General features: G+C 36.3%; 1 long non-coding RNA gene across 18 annotated transcripts in view; it reads right to left on the bottom strand.

Annotated features, from left to right (window-relative positions):
• The window catches only part of LOC139046208 (uncharacterized), a 150,277-nt gene that overhangs the window by 90,060 nt on the left and 43,069 nt on the right, over nt 1–17,148 (bottom strand). The gene's annotated exons all lie outside the window — the stretch shown is intronic.

Raw genomic sequence — 17,148 nt, forward strand, 5'->3', positions numbered from 1 at the left:
TTTAAAACTGAAAAATAATATAATTGAAATAAACTTCCTAAATTCATAGGTTTAACAACAGACTGGACACTTTACAAGAACAGTTAATAAAAACTATCCAAATTAAGTGAGAAAAATCACTGAAACTCTGACTGTGGCACAGTATCAAGTGGTCTTATATGCACGTGGTAGGACAGGAGATAGGAAATGGCAAAAAGAAATCTAAAGAGAGAAGAATCTGAGCAGTGGTCACCTGTGTGTTGGAGGAATTGACTGGGAAGAGACATGGGGGAATTTTGGGTGGAAGATAACAATGTCCCATCATTTGACAAGTATGTGGGTCACAAGAGTTGTGTTTGTCGAATCTCATTGAACTATACTCCTATAGTCTGTGCTTTTCATTGTTTGTAAATTATGCTTCAATAAAAAAGAGAACAATCCAATGGACAATGACCAGTTAGTATCAATACCTGATATAAGCACCAAAATACTGGCAATCACCTTATCATCCATGAAATCTTGTTCACCCTTAGCTCTCAGTGTGACAAATTGTTAGTTTCATCTCCTCTCTCTCTATTTTTTTGCAGTCTCTTTCAGTGATCCTTTTCTTCATCCCACTGCTAAATATTCATGTTTCTAAGTTTCTGTCCTTGGCCCTCTTTTATTCTCACTTTATTCATTCTTTCAGGATCTAGGATATGATTTGTACAGTGCAGGTGTTCAGTGTTTGATAGATGGATGAATGGATGGATGGATGGGCAGATGGATGGATAGATGGGTGGATGGATGGACAGCTAAATAATAAGTAGTCTCCTGTTTACATTGTTCAATTTATGTGTGAGGCACTCTTCCACATGCTGGAGATACAGCTGTGAACAAAGCAGAAAAAAATAGCCTGTTTCCAGTGTTCACATTTTATTTATAGTGAAGTCTTGGATCAACTGTCAAGTTCAGGCTCATGTAATTTCTCAAATAAGAGCATACCTACCTCCAAACCGTACCCTCTAAGTCACTGCCAGAGTAGAATTACTAAGATCTATATCTGCTTTGTTGCTCCTACATGAAATCTTTTTGATATTTAATGTCCATAAGTTCATGTAGACTTTTTGGCGTGTTCAACTACATCTCTACCTTAATATCCTATGCTCTAGCTAAATAAAAATTTTTGCTATTCATTGATCTCCCTGTGTGTCTCAGCATAAGGAATTCATTTGTTCTAGAAATATCCTCCCTCTTCCCAGTTTCAATGTCTCATCCTTCCATCCTCAATGTCTCCTTGCAGAATTCTCCTTATTCATTCTTCAGAGCTGCTTAAGGGATCTCTTGACATTTTATCCATCTCCTAGACAGAGTTAAAGTTTTCTTCTCAATGTTTCTCCTCATCTCCCCTCATTACTTGTCTATGGGTTTGTGCCTGTAAGCTGGGTGTTGGTACGGATTACCCAGCCATAAACAGAGCATTCTGTGGACATATAAGAAAAGATATAGTAGAAGAATTAGAGGTATAATACCAAATAAGGCACTGGTGGTCCAAAAGATCCTATTCAGGCAGAGGGAAGAGTAGGATGTATAAAAACAGAATTGGAATCCAGTGTTCAGGAGTAAAGATTGCCAGGGACATGAGGCAGCTATGAAATCCAGCTACAGACTGGACTTGGTCCACACCCAGATCCCAGAGGCACTTGTATCTTTTAGGGGCTAGGTATAAAAGTGGCTATAAACCAACAGCTGGCTGACCGAAATTCACATAAAGATAGTTAAAAACTAAGAACACTGGAAGTAGGGAACACTTGTCCTCCAACACAAAATCTTCTGACATTTTGAATTCTATTCAATTCTCAGTAAACTAGAATAATGCTGTTGCCGGGTTAATCAGCTATGTGATACAGGCAGTTGATATGGGCTAGTTGGGAGTGTAGTCTGATACCTTATCCAAAAAGGAGCTTGTTATGCTTGTTCTTAGTAAGCCTGTTTCCCCTTTTAGGCAGTGAGGTCCTTGAAGGCCACACTAAGTTCTCTGTATCTACTATTATGTGTGGCCCATTGTAAGCACTGAAAATTCTCTTTTAATAATAAATTCACAGTTTTCAGTGAGTAGAGCAATATTCACACAAAGCATTCTTTAGTCCTTAAACATGCATTCTTTGTTTGGGATGTGATGGGTTTTGTTGCCATGAGAACATTTTGCCAATTAAAATTTTGTGAAGAAAATAATCTAAAGATGTCACATCCAAATATCAAGCAAATAGATCAGCTCAAAGTCAATTAATAAGCTTTATATTGCATATATAAATGAAACTTCTTTATTCTATACTTTTCATTTCGTAACTATTTTAATATGATCTTTAACTACTACTTAATTATCTGAAGCTGTCTTCTGCCCTTGATAATTTGAATAGACCTCCTAGATATTTCAAAGCCTTTTGCCCATGTTGTTCCGTGGAACTCTTACTCAGAGAGATATTAACAGATGCAACATGTGAGGATGTGGATTTTAGAAGTGAAGCCACCGTGATCTCTCTCTAGAAGATTCACAATGCAAATGAATACATTAAAGGTTCTAAAATGTCCTATGGGGGGAGTGGGTTTTTAACACATAGATTTCCAAACAGTTGATAACAAACACTTTCTTCATGACAGATTAATGACCTTTGGAGCAGTGCTTCCTGAGGGTGACAGGTTAAGAGATTCCTTCTAAAGAAGAATAATTGTCTTCTTTAGGAAGCCTTGGAACCAAATATAGTAAAATTATGATAGACTTTGGAGTCAGAAGTCATAGATTCAAACCACCTTGTTCACCATAGGTTCACCAAAGAGAGTTATAACTCTCTCATTCTGGGCAAGTTCTTTAATCTCTCTGCAGATTATAAAGACCGTCTCGCAGTTATAAAACGCTTAACAAATACTGGTCTTATTTTTCTTACTTTATAATCCTCTCATATCCTGATGATGGATCAAGTACTGGACTTTGGGCCCAGCTGGGTTTGACCATCTCTCGAACAAGCGGTGGGCCTCGCTGGTAGCACCTGTGCTTCTGGAGAGCCAGGTGGGCTACAGCGATATTGAGACTGGGCAGAAGATGAGTGGGGAAGTGGTTACTCCACCCACACATTCTCACATGTTGCAAATTGCAGCTGGTGATTATTCTCTCAAGAGAAGGCTACTAGCGTGCATACCAACGAAAATAAGCCCTCAGCGCTTGTTTGGCACGTGTGCCTTAATTACTGACCCCTACTCTAGGGAGGTCAACAAGGAAGAAGTTCTCTCCTTTCTGTGAAACAATCACAAAATCTGCCACAAGAGCTAGGGTCAATAATTTTCAAATACCTGGGGGTTTCTTCAGGCTGAAAGTACAATATCATCTATAAGGTTTTTCTGTATGAAATTATCCTGTGCCAGTTAGAAATCAAACGTTGAGTGAGTACTAAAACCTTGGAGTTTCATAAAGTCATGAACAGATACGTTTTCCCACAAATTTTAAACAGATGAGGCTTTAATCTAAGAGCTTTTGTATCAGTTTCCTCATTTTGCTTTGTCCTAAGAAATGACTAGCATAGACAAACATCTTGGTGAAAGGGATATCCTGCTTAGAATGGAGCTTGGTCTCTCAGACTAACCACTGGCCCACAATCCCCCTCTCTCCATCCCCTCTTCCCCATTCCCAACCCATGGCAAAGTACGAGCCAGAGCACATAGCATGGAAGCTGTTTCTTCTTTAGAAAAAATTCCCTTAGCCAATTTTCCTTACAAATCAAACATACCTTCCTAAGGATCACAGCAAATTGAGGAATATAGGCTAAAACTTGCAAAAGACTGAAAATTAAATGTTTAAAAAATAAAACTGTATTTTTTCTCTTGGAAATCTAGAGTAATGACATGAAATCCAGAACTTACATATCTCGAGGGAGTAGTTCTGTAGTCGAACGGAGTGTCAGATAAACTGTGGCTGGTAGGGTGCCTCCAGGTGGGAGGGAGCCCTGGGTGGGTTAAGCACCCAGCAAACTGTACAAAAGAAAAGGCAACCCAGCAGCGTTACTCATCCTTTTTCTCTTTTTCGTTTCTTTCTTTCTTTCATTTTTTTTTTTTGGTAATAAGAATATGAAGTAGTTCCAGATGGTGAGCAAGTGGCCAGACTCAAACAAGTTGCTAAGCTTGCTGGCATATGAGAGCCTGCTTAGCGGCGACATACAAGTACAGAATCCCCACAGTCCTGCTTCCTGGTGAAGCTGGAGAGAACAAACTAACAATCGAGAAATGAGGACCGTAATTTATCTTGGAGGCCATTTAGGTTGTTTATCCCAAACTACATTTTGATTCCAGTTACAGTTTAATTATGAGTATTTGTTCTCTAACAGAGACTAAACAAAGGGTAACTATTTTCTTTTATCTTTTTCTTTGTTATGAAAATTTCAGTTTCATGTCTGCCTCTCCTCTCTCCTTAAATAGTGTCTCATGCTATGTAAACGCATTCAGCTCAGTTTCTTCCCATTCGCATGAAATCTCTAAAACTAACAGTAAGAAAGAGCAGAAGTTTTTACATATGAGAAATGTGTGACTCAATAACAACTTATGTATTTCTTTAGCTTTCCTTGCATATATCTGACAAATCCCTTCAGTTATAAAGGAGACACCACCAAGTCTCTCTGGGCATCAAACTCTTGACCTACGTTGTCTGGTGGAGGAAACCCACTGAGTCTAGATACCCCTCTCCCACAGTAGCTGGCAGGGTGTTTTTTGTGTCTGATCATGAAATGGGAAGTTATAAAGACAGAAGGAGTGGGGTCATGCTCTTTCTCTTCTGTGCGCCTCGCAAGCTTGTGTCCCAGGCGGGCGCTAAGAGATTTGCCTTGTCTCAGGGTCCGTACATGTTCAGTATCTGTTTTCACAACTGTTCAAAGGTTACTTTCAGCACATACTTTTTATCCATATATTGTTGAGAAGATTTTTCTTCCATTAAAACACCTTGCACTATTGCTTGCTGCTACTTTCTGTGGTGGGAAATCACGTTTTCCTCTGTACTCTGTTACAGATGGACCCCTGAGACTTGCTCAGCCATCTTTAGGTTCTGCCTAAATTGTAGCAACAAAGAACATTTGATAATCCCTCCATTTTTGGCAGAAAAAGACACTTCCAGATTGGATTGAAGCTGAAACCAAATCTTACATTGCTTAAAAAATTAATAAATAATAATAATAATTAATTAAATTTTAAAAAATATATAAACCATAGTGTGTAAACTTTTTAAAAATCTCTTTTACTAAGTCGTATAATTTTACTATTTAACTAGTTCACTGTTCCTACCACAAGAGTTATACATTTTTTTATCTATCACTTGCATTATTGATGTATTAATGGTTCTTCCTTTAATTATTTTTGAGTTAATTCTTTGTTTTTTGACCATTCTCCTAAAGAACTTATTTCTACTGCATCTGTGTCTTACACCATCTTGCTTTTTAGTTTGTCATAAAAGGTTTTTATATTTCACATTATATCAACTGTGGTTGTCACATTATTTCAACAAAACTATCAAGTGCAGTTGATAGAAATTTATTGAACAAAAAAGAAATGAGCACAGTTTTAGTTGATCAATGATAATCTGCATTTCATTCTATACATGAGTAAATATAGATTGTATTAAGTTGGTTTTATTTTTCAAAAATTCATCTTTGAACAGTGAAAGTCACTTTGAAACATGTACATGCTCAATGTTCAATTCTTTTTGGTCCAGAGTCAAACTCCTCTGTCCATAATCCACAGAGCTCACATGACACTACAGGTAAGTAGGTAAAGGGTTGAGGGCGTTTGCTTTGGATTTGCAAAATTCTGGATTTCAATCTCAATTTAGTCATTTACCATCTGTGAGATGTACAATTCACTTCAATTTCTGAGTCTCACTTTTCCAACTCAAAAATAGAAAAATATTTACCTCATAGGTTTGTCATGAGGATTATAAAATATAAACTTATAAACATATACAATTTATAAATTAGATAGACAACATGTGGAGCATGATAATAATTGTGGTTATTATTAATATTATTATTCCAGCACAATAATTTGACACAGAAATTGAAACGAATATTCAACAAATTTGAATATTTTAACAGTGGATTCTCTACTGAAATGGATTTGTACTTAGCAAAAGACGCTATTCTAGCAAGAAGGTGAACATCATACTTAGGCATTGACTTCTGAAAAATATATTTAAAGAGGTTTTTTTGTTTCATGGTGACAGCTTTAAAATTTTAATATAATCATTAAAAGAAGGAACTTTCTCGTGATTTCTCAACTTGAAACATTTAAAGCACCATAGGACAAAACTTTGAAAAGAAGTTACATTTCCAGATATCCAAGGGCTCCTGTGTCCACATTTGGGACTTTGTAGATATTGACCACATGAGAAAAGGCTGATTCCTTCTGTAAGGTAATGTAATTTTTAATTTGAAATAATCATAATTTTCCTCAAGAAATTTGAAGATAAAAGATTGAGTCTACTTTGAGATATAGGAAAGGTGAACAGTAGATATTGAATAACTCTTCTCAAAGCTTATGTTCTAATAAATCTCTCTGCTGTTAATCAGTATAGGTGCCACCCACAAGGTTAGGAGTTCAGAGGCATTCAGAACTTTGCCGTCTGACTTGCTGTGAGGTACTCATAGTGGCCCCTTCACTGACGCACCAACAAGGCCCTCACTCTTACAATACTAAGTGAGTTAACACTGGAAGACAAAATCCAGACCTGGCATTGGAAAGAGAATCTCAATTACAGGGCCAGCCTGGTGGTATAGTGATTAAGTTTGCGTGCTCCGCTTCAGCTGCCTGGGGTTTGTAGGTTTGGATCCTGGGCATGGACCTACACACTGCTCATCAAACCATGCTGTGGCAGCATCCCACATACAAAAATAGAGGAAGATTGGCACAGATGTTAGCTCAGTGACAATCTTCCTCAAGCAAAAAGAGGAAGTTTGGCACTAAGTACTAGCTCAGGGCCAATCTTCCTCACGAAAAAAAAAGAAAAACAAAATAACCCCCATGATAACAATATAGCTTACTTAAATAGACTATACTTACTTGCTAGAAATAAATTTTCTAGGAAGAGAGATCATGATCCGGACCATCTGGTTCAAAAGTGGGTATCTGACGACCCTAATTTCAACAAACATTTTTCAAGTGCCAACGAGGAACAAAGTAAGGCACTGGAGACCTAACAATAAGTGGGATACTGATTCCTGTCCTTAAAGATACCACTGTCTCTGAAAACAGATAGATAAGAAATATTTTGAATGTGCTAAGTGTTATTATAGAGAATGCGTGTGATCCATGGAGTCACAGTGAAGGGTACGCATCTTAGAAGCTCCTAAAGCAGTCAATGTGAAAATTCTTGGAGCAGGGAATACAGTCAGGAGGGACACATGGACAATGAAGGGACACATGTGGACAAGCAAGGCCACAGCTTGGTAACTGGAGGATCAAGATTGCTTCAGGCATTAGCTTCTATTTAGTTTCTGTGAGAAACAGGGATGAATATCTAAGCAACATTGACGAGAAAATGGCAGGTAGCTGACAGAGCCTATCTGGGCTTGGATAAAATGGAAAGGAAAACGTCTAGTGGAGACTAGCTTCCCTTTGGTTTTGTAGACAGTGCTTTAGCTGCTGCTCCACCACTGGTCTCAGATTTTTGAAGCGTTATCTCTCTTGGTTTGTCTTTCACTTTGAGCTAAGACTTACTGTGAAGAGTTGTGTTTCTGCTGCTTCTAATTCCTTGTCTCCGTTTATGGTATGTAAAAACTCTCTTCTTTCTTTTTAAATGTAGTGAATGAAATAGATTTTTCGCTTATAAATAAAACTATTCCTCATGGGCCTTGTGTATTTTAAAATCTATCTTAATGGGGGAGAGATTTGAAGCATATTCTTATCCTCACAAAGAACTATAATGGTAGTAGTTTGGCTACAAGCAGAACTCATTTTATGCTGCCAAACCCTTGCAGCCTCCTCAAATTGTCAACAGGAAGTGGGAGTCCCTTGACCACAAAACCTTTGGAATTGTTAGTATTTTGAGAATACAGTGAATGGGATTTCCTAATGTCTCTTCTCAGTTTGGCAAGTGGGGTGGTGACCAGAGAATCCTTGATGCTGACTCCTCAGGTCTGGAATATGTTTCCTGTTCGTTATCCTGTAGCCTGATGTTGCTAGTGTTTAAGTTCCAATACAAGAAACATCTCCTTAAAACTTTTTTAGCAATTGAAAGGAATTTCTCACTAACTTTTGAGGTCATCTTTATTGAGGAGATAACATTAATTTTTGTCATTCTTTGGATTGTGCTAATTTGTTCTCAATATTTGCTTTATGTACTCAGAGACAAGTGTTTTTGATTGAGTGGAAAACAATAAATGCAGTGTGTTAAATAGCATTGACCGTAAACCTCAACAAATACACTATTGTAAGTAAGTACATAAAACTGTATCAGCTGGGTCCTCTAGAAGCAGATATGAAGACAGAAGAAGAAGTACAAGTGATTTATTGGAGGAAGTGCCTGTGAAAGATAAAGGAAAAGTGAGCAGGAAGTCAGGGAAGGCTTTCAGACGATGAGGCGGGTATGGCACCTGTGAAAAAAGAGGGGGAAGAATGAAAAGACTTGAGCAAAAAGAACCTCAGACAGCTGTGTAGCTCAAGAGTCTTGGCCAAGCCAATGGGTACTCCCAGAGCAAAAATTCACCAGTAGTGGGGGACTGCACTGGGCAAGCAAGGCTGGAGTCTAGATTCCCTACAGTGCTCTGTCACTGACTGATAGGAGTGCAGCTAGAACAGGACCTCACCAGGAATGTGAGGTGGATCTGAAATCTATGGCAGCTGGACGCTGCCAGGCAACTCCTCACAGCAGTTTCTCTCTTAAGGGGGATCCTGAGCAGTACCCCTCCCTGGCTGCCACACTAGTCTTTCACAATATTTTGCTTTCTATCATGGAAATCTCACCTACCAAAAACAAAAAAAAATGAGAAAGATTTCAAAAACCATTACACTTTACTAGCATTACAAAGTTTATCAAAAGAAATAAATTTCAAAGTTCCACTAAAAGAAAGTCCTGCTACAAGAGTTAATTATTTAAGATTGATATTTTTGACCTTAAAATGTCCTAGAGTCATTTAATTTTTTCAACACTAACATGAAGTTTGCAAAGATAATTAAAGGCACTTTTTTGGAACAAAATTTAGGATTTTATTTAATCATTGTATTAGAAAGGAGAATAATCTTGCCATTTACAACAGCATGGATGGACTTTGAGGGCATTATGCTAAGTGAAATAAGTCAGACAGAGAAAGACAAATACCATGTGATCTCACTTATATGTGGAATCTAAAACAAAACAAACAAACAAACAAAACATGAACTCATAGATACAGAGAACAGATTGGAGGGGTTGTCAGAGGTTGGGGGTGGAGGTGGGCAAAATAGGAGGAGGTAGTCAAAATATTCAAACTTCCATTATAACATAAGTCCTGGAGATGTAATGTACAGTCTGACGACTATAGTTAGCAATACTGTATTGTATATTTGAAGGTTGTTAAGAGAGTAGCTCTTCAAAGTTCTCATCATAAGAAAAAATTGTAATTATGTGTGGTGATAGATGTTAACTAGTTTCATTGTGATGAGAATTTCACAATATATACAAATACTGAATCACCAGGTTGTACATCTGAAACTGATATAGTGTTATATGTCAATTATATCTCAATTAAAAAGAAAGAAGCATAAGTAGGAGTATCAAAATCATGAAAAAATGTTTAAACAATATTCAATAATTTGTGTTAGGTAGTATGGGAATTATATAAAGGGAAATTAGACATGGAGTTTTGTATAATCTATCCTACTTAGAGTCTTCAACTGTACCTAGTGGTACCAGAACATCTTGATAGAGAGAAAAAAGAAAAACACGTGATCCATCATATACAGTATACAAAGTATATAACAGAACGTGTTTTAGAAGAAAAGTTAATGATGGGAGAAAATATTCAAGACTGTTACTAAGAGAAATAAAATAGTGAAAAACACTTCAAAAAAGTCCTTCCTAGTGCCAAATTTATACACCAATATTTTAACAACATTTATCCCAGGGTATTGGGATTATATTTATATTTGGTTGGGTTTTATATTTGCAAATATTATACAATAAAAATGTATTATTCTTGTAATTCTGAGCAACAATATCTATAAATTTTAGAGTTAAAGGTAATTACTAGCAGAGAAGTTTATACGCACACACCTACTAATGCTTGCAACACAACAGCAGCAACAAGTCAATAGGAGAAAATATTTGACATACACTTTCCTTGCACCATGTAATTGTATGAAATAGTCAAAATGAACAGGTTGAAATACATATGTGTATCCACTTTCATTTCGATGAAGCCTCCATCTAAAATTGGAAAGATACTCAAACTTATAAACTACAAACCAGTACAAAACCACCCACCTCCACTCAATTCCAACAAATGGCATTGGCTTTTGTGTGAGGTCGGGTGGTCCCTGCCATCATTTTTTCTTGTCTACGTTGCATTAACTTTGTTTGTGCCTATTTTGACTTGAAATTTACCATGTATGTTCAATATGTGTAAAGAAATAATGTTGAAAGTGCTATTAAAAGGACATACAGGATATATGATTACAAAGGAAAAACATTGCAGAAATCTTTTTAACTGATAGAGGGTGAAAGATCACAAATTTGGACAATGTAGAGGATACATTGTCCAAGAGAAAATAAGATTATAAAGGACAAAAATAAAGTGTTGTGCTTTTATGATTGAATGTAACTGTCAACAGAGAAGGAAGAGTGATCTACGAAACAAAAAATATTTGAGTTTGGATAGATATTGCACATTTCTTTTGGATGCCTTTGGTTTAATACTGGTTCAGGGAGTAACTAGGAGTTGGTTTAAGATTATATAAAGGTCAGGCCTGGTGAGTATACCACTGATAACACTTTGGATGCCACTAGAATTTGTACCTGCTTTGGATTTGAGAATCAAATTGAGCGGCCAGGTGTGCAGTAATGGATACATTTGATGTGTGTGTTGAGAGGAGAGGGCGTACATTCTTCAACAGATTTTCAAAGTAGGTGAAAAGAGTTTACTGTGGAAAATGATACTCAACAGAATTCATATCACCAATAAGAAATGGAACACACCTAACAGAAAATGCGTCCACAGACTACCAGTTTGCACCCCTGCCAGTCACCATTGTCTTAGGAACAAGTGGAGTCGTGAGCAGAGGCTTCTGTTTTAAGGTTCTCCGTATAAGAGGCAATATTTTCCCCAAATTCGAGTAGACATAAACTCCTTGAGAGCTGAAAGTAAAAGAAAGTTTAGAAATGCAATAATGGTTTTAAGTTCCATCTGCCTTGTCTTTTTGCTATAACACAGATTTCTGTTATTAATGCAAATGCACCCAAAGCAGTATATAACAGAGCAATTAAACTGAAGGACTCAACATGGATAACCATCTCAAAGTAGGTCATGAAAGTGATATTTCCTTAAGGTAGCCTAACCTAAACCAAACAGTAACATAAAAATATGCATTTCATAAACATACAAAAATGCATCTTTTATGAAATGTGAAATATCTTGAATTCTTTATGCCAATACAACCTTTCTAACTAAAAACAGCTGCTGTAATCATATCAGTTTTAAAGCTAAATCAAGGACATAGAAAATATCAGGAATGCCTAGTAGGTGCTTTAGCTTTGCCCAGTTGAAGCTTTCATTATGTAGAATCACAAATTGTTTGATTTGGGATTAGAAAATCTTCATACTAAGTGTCTCATCTAAGGAATTGTTTCCACGCAATTCCTAGATCAGTGAATGCGTCAAACTGTTTCAGTCCTGTCCGTGCTGCCTGAGGCCACTCCTCCATCATCCACAGGAGAAAACCTGCTCTTGGAGACCATTGCATAGTTATATCACCTTTTTCTCTCTCCACCTTTTGTCTCTGATTTTACCAACTTTCCCAACATTCTCTTCGTGCATTGATTATTTTAACCTCTCTATTTCTGCATTTGTCTTTATCACAACTCTGTCATAAACCTGCTAATTTCTGGGCTTATCTGGACATGGGAGCCTATAGACCAGTTTCTCTCTTTTGTTCACCTCAAGCTCAAATCGCTTCATCAAACCCAGCAGATCAGCCATCCATTACCACAGCCACACCTTTGACATAATCATCTTCAGAACTCCTGTACTTTTGAAATATTCAGTTTTTATCTGTCATTTTCACAGGACAGTCTCCAAGATTCAGAAATAAAGAAGGCTTATGGAGAAATCAGATTCATATAACATAATGTCTTAACATCTTAAAAGCTAAGAGAAAGAATAAATTACTTGCAAAGAAATGACAATTAAACTGACAGCATCAATAGACACCAGAAACAAATGGAATAGTGTTTTCGAAGTGCTAGGGGAAAATGATTGTCAAATTAAATTCCTATGCTCAGAATTAATGAGTGAAGGTGAAATAATGATACTTTTAGACATACAAAGTATGAGAGTTATTCTGCTCATAGACCCTTACTAAATGAACTACCATACTTCACTGGATTTAAGATGTCATCAATTGTATGATGTACCAATAAAAGAAAAATGCCGTTAATTAAACTATGATATGCCCTCAATTGTAAAGTGCAGTTAATTATAGAGATGTTAAAAATATGAAAAACCTGTATCTTAGAACGAATTAAATAAAAATGAATAGAGGAAAGTCTTCATCAAGAAGGAATGAACGCAGAAGGTAGGAATAAGATGTAAGAAACAATATTGAGCAAAGAAACTGGTATTGAGCAAAGAAACTGGTAAATATAAGCAAAACCTGACAACAGCTAATAATAACTTTGTGGCTTGAAAACAAGATTGAGCTAAAATGCCAAACAACAATAACATGGAAGAGAGAGAAAATATGATGTTAGTCTGTGATCCTTACATTATTTGGGGGAAATGTTAGTAATACTCTTGGGTATTGTTAAATATGGTACACATTTTAATGGTTACATGTAAAAAAGTAGAAAAAAATGTTCACTATTCAAACAGGTAAAGTAAAAATATAGAAATCTTTGTTCATATAACAGAATACAATAGAGCATTTAGAATGAATGACTTAGATCTATTTATATAAATATACATAAACCTCAGAAAACAATGATGACTGCAAAAAGTAAGCCGTAGGATAACGCTGATAACGTAAATCTAAATTTTTTAAAAAGTAGTATTATAATAATATAGATTATATGTGTCTAATCTATATGTGCATGTATACATGCATGTGTGTGTACGTAGTAAATATATAGTAAACATATAAAAACACCAAGTGGAAATTTATTCACCAAATTTATTAACGTGGTGGCCTTTGAAGAGAGAGAGAGAGAGGAAAAACACCGGAGATGGGAACAGAGGGGACTGAACTTTATCTGTAAGGTTCTATTTCTTTTGTAGAAAAATCTGATGAGAACTTCATAGAACAGTAATGTTAAGTTTTAGGCACTGAGACCACAGAGGTTTGTTACATTACTTATATATTCTTCTATATTTTGAACTTCTAACAACAAATACAACAAAAATTTTAAAAATTCATTATCTTGCTCCCCAGATCTGAGCCTCTTCCTGTATATTTACACAAGCCAAGAAAATGGATAACTGTTCTTTCTCCATTCAGTCGATCACTAATCCCTCCCATTCTAGCCCTCAGTATCTCTTGATTTCATCTGATTTTTCTTTGCCTTCAGTCTTGCTCCTCTCCCCACCTACAAGGCATTTTCCAGATTACAGCAGGCATGGCCTTTGTAAAGGGAAAAATATCTGACATGTAACTCCCCTACCTAAACTCCTTCAATACTCTTTGAACTCCTTAGCAAAACACGTAAGGCTTTACCTAACGAATCTCTGAACACCTATTTAGGATCATGTCTCTTCCCTTTGTATTCCAGAATCCGGTCAACCTAGATGACAACTGGATTTTAGGAAGATGTAGCTGCCTCACTCAGCCTGGGGCATTCCGCCCAGCCCTTCTCCTGTCCTCTCGCTATCTGCACTCCAGACCAGCCTAACCCAACCAATCCTGAAAGGGTGGACTCCACTCAGATGTCACCTCCCAGGAAAGCATCGTTGTCCCCCTCAAAGCTGTCTCTGCTGCACTTTTCATGTGCCCCTATTTCCTTCTACTGTGAGGTTTAACCCACCATAATGAAATTGCATTATTTTCTAACTTCTCTGACTTTGAACTTCTTGAAGGAAGGGATTACATAATAATGATAGCTAGCAAAATAGCTGCTATTTATTGATTGCTGAATATTCCTCAGTCCTTGTGCCAAATGGTTTGCCTGAATTCCTTATTTAATGTACCCAATAACCATCAGAAAAATCTCACTTTCTATGTCAGTACATAAATGCTCAGAGTTTAGGTATACACATTAGAATGTCATTCCACTCTTTTTGAGAAACATAGCTACAGACCGATGGAGCTTGACTTCAACTCCAGGGATTTTAACAAGATTTAACAAGACCGTTTATCCTTAATCACCATCTCCTGCCACCAGTTCCCAGGTATTGTACAACAATACCTCATACGTAGCAGTCACTCAATAAACATATTTTAAAGGAAAGAAATAAGGGAGAGAGGGAGGGATGCTGAGAGGCAGGAAGGCCGGAGGAGGAAGGAAAGAAGATTGAGTTATGATGCCAATTCAGAACACCAGTACCAAACCCTCCTTATAACATTATTGCAATTTTGAGAGGCTGGGAAGTTTTGACAATTGCATTTCTTTAATCAAGTAAATGGAACAAAATTATGGTAAAGGTCAATTTATAAGTGTGTAAAGAGTAGGAGAATGTATCATCCTTGCACTCTTTGAAAGACTATACCAAGAACCAGCTAAGATGTTTGCCATTCCTGATCCATTAGTTTAATGAATGTAGTTTTCATAATCCTAGTTTGAAGATATATCGATAGATATTCTGTGGATTTACCTGCTGGGAATATTGAAGTTTCAGTCTTATAAAAATGAACAAAGTAGATAAGTAAGGCAAGAATAGAGTAGGTTGATCACTTTTGTAAGATTATGAAGATCCAAATATAAATGTCTAGTGGTTTCCCCTTATGGAAATAACAATTCCCATTGAAATATGAGTCAATGAATTTGCGTAGAACATTATGTATGCATATGTATAACACTATGTATACTTGAGTGGTGTGATTCTTCTTATATGTGGCTTCTGACTATTTGCTGAATCAGGCAAGAAAACAGATTGTTTTTAAAGTAGTTTTAAGGTTGGGTAATCAGTAACAAACTCAAAATACACAGTGGCTCTTTTCTCAGTGGGATATTTGATATTGATATTTGACTTTTAAAGAACAATGCATGACTCTCTCTTTGAGAACCATCACTCTCTCTCTCTACTTTCAAATCTTCAGTGTAGCAAGAATTTCCTTTTCTTTAATCTAGGCTTTTAAATTTGGGTAGCATGACATCAGGACAAAAGAGTAGGTAGAGAAGCACCTCAAAGGAAATTAGAAATAATAAATGCTGAGATTTTTTTTACCTCAATTACCTCTGTGATATAGTTACAATATTTCCAAATAGTGAAAAAAATTCAAATTGGGATGTTTTCCATTTCTGTCCCATGGACAATTTATGGACTTCCTTGAAGGAGAAGGACCTGATAAATTGAAAATATGATCTCAATATATATTAGTACAGTAATTGTAAATGCCAACATACGAGAAAATTTCTATGTTTTACCTTTTATGTGTGTAATTATTTGAAAGATAATTAAATTAATTATTTTTATATGCAAAAAGATGTACACTTCCAGTTAGTAAATAAAGAATTTTGTTTTAATGTCAGTCTGGTGTAATTAGTTCTACTATTCTGCTTCATTGGGATCACACCTAAATTGTAATTCTTTTATACATCAGTAAAGGAGACAATATATATCTGACTTTGGGTCAATGGGTTAGTTGCATGCAGACAAACACTTGAGTGTTTCCCAAAATGAGCTACGTGTAGTGGTATAGGGACATTAAAAAGAATTTGGATAACATTGTTAAAAAATTAAGAATTTTAAGTTACATTTTAATCTCTTTTTTTCTTTTTGAACAAAAAAAAGAGAAGACCTGAGGCCCAGAACTTTTGGCAGACAATAATACCTTGTTAGAATTAAATGATATCATTTTGTTTTGATATTTACTTTTACTTTCTTCTTATTTATTTCAATGATTCTAGTTTTTCATTGAGGGTAGTTACATATGTTTTCTTACAAACAGATTTACTTCAGTAAGAAAAAACAGGTCAACCTGAAAAATATTGGATAATTGTACAAGTTCTTTTTATGATAAGGTGGAAATCACAAGATCGAGGGAAGAATGCCTGAAATTGAGTACCACATTGTGGTGAGTGTTAAGTAAGTAATGCATTGATTGACAGTAAATTCCTTCTATATCAGCAAATGGAAGTGAAGAATTGAGAATTATCCTCCAAATGATACCCTAAACACATGAGTCTCAATAGTCTATGTAATTTTGTGCAAGGGTGTGTGTGTGTGTAAGTGTGTGTGTGTGTGTATGTGTGTTAGCCATTGGTATTGAGCAATTTCCTCAGTTCTCCAGTTGCTTTGTGACCTATAGCACTTTCTGCCTTACAGTCACTGAGAAGTAGAAAGCGTGTGCTGATACATTTTACCGGGAAGATGAGTGTAAACACCTTCTGAGTACATGTGCACAACCCCTGGGCAGAGTCAGAGTGAATATAAACAAAGTGCATAAAGGGAAAATCTGCAATGGAAGTAAAAATCTTCTCTTTACCTATTTGAAAAAAGACTCTGGTACAGAGTCTGTTCTTTCATTGCTTGCCGGTTCCATTTAAAGGGCCCATATGTTTCTGGAATCTGAAACTCAGAGTAAGGTCAAACACCACGCTGTAATTAGGGTGTTCCTCTTTAGGAATGGAAAAGGATTTGTGTAAGTTTTGAAAGCATTATGAATGATGAAGGAACCACAAGCCCGTTAAGTTGGTTGTTACTGTAACCTTTGGACTGAACAATTCATAACAGCCCCAGTTCAGAACCATAGCGAAATTCAGAATTATTCAAGCTCTCTACATAACAGGAACTTAGCTTGCTCCAATGATAAACA

This window comes from Equus asinus, chromosome 9 (genome assembly GCF_041296235.1).
Source record: "Equus asinus isolate D_3611 breed Donkey chromosome 9, EquAss-T2T_v2, whole genome shotgun sequence".
Taxonomy (NCBI): Eukaryota; Metazoa; Chordata; class Mammalia; order Perissodactyla; family Equidae; genus Equus; species Equus asinus.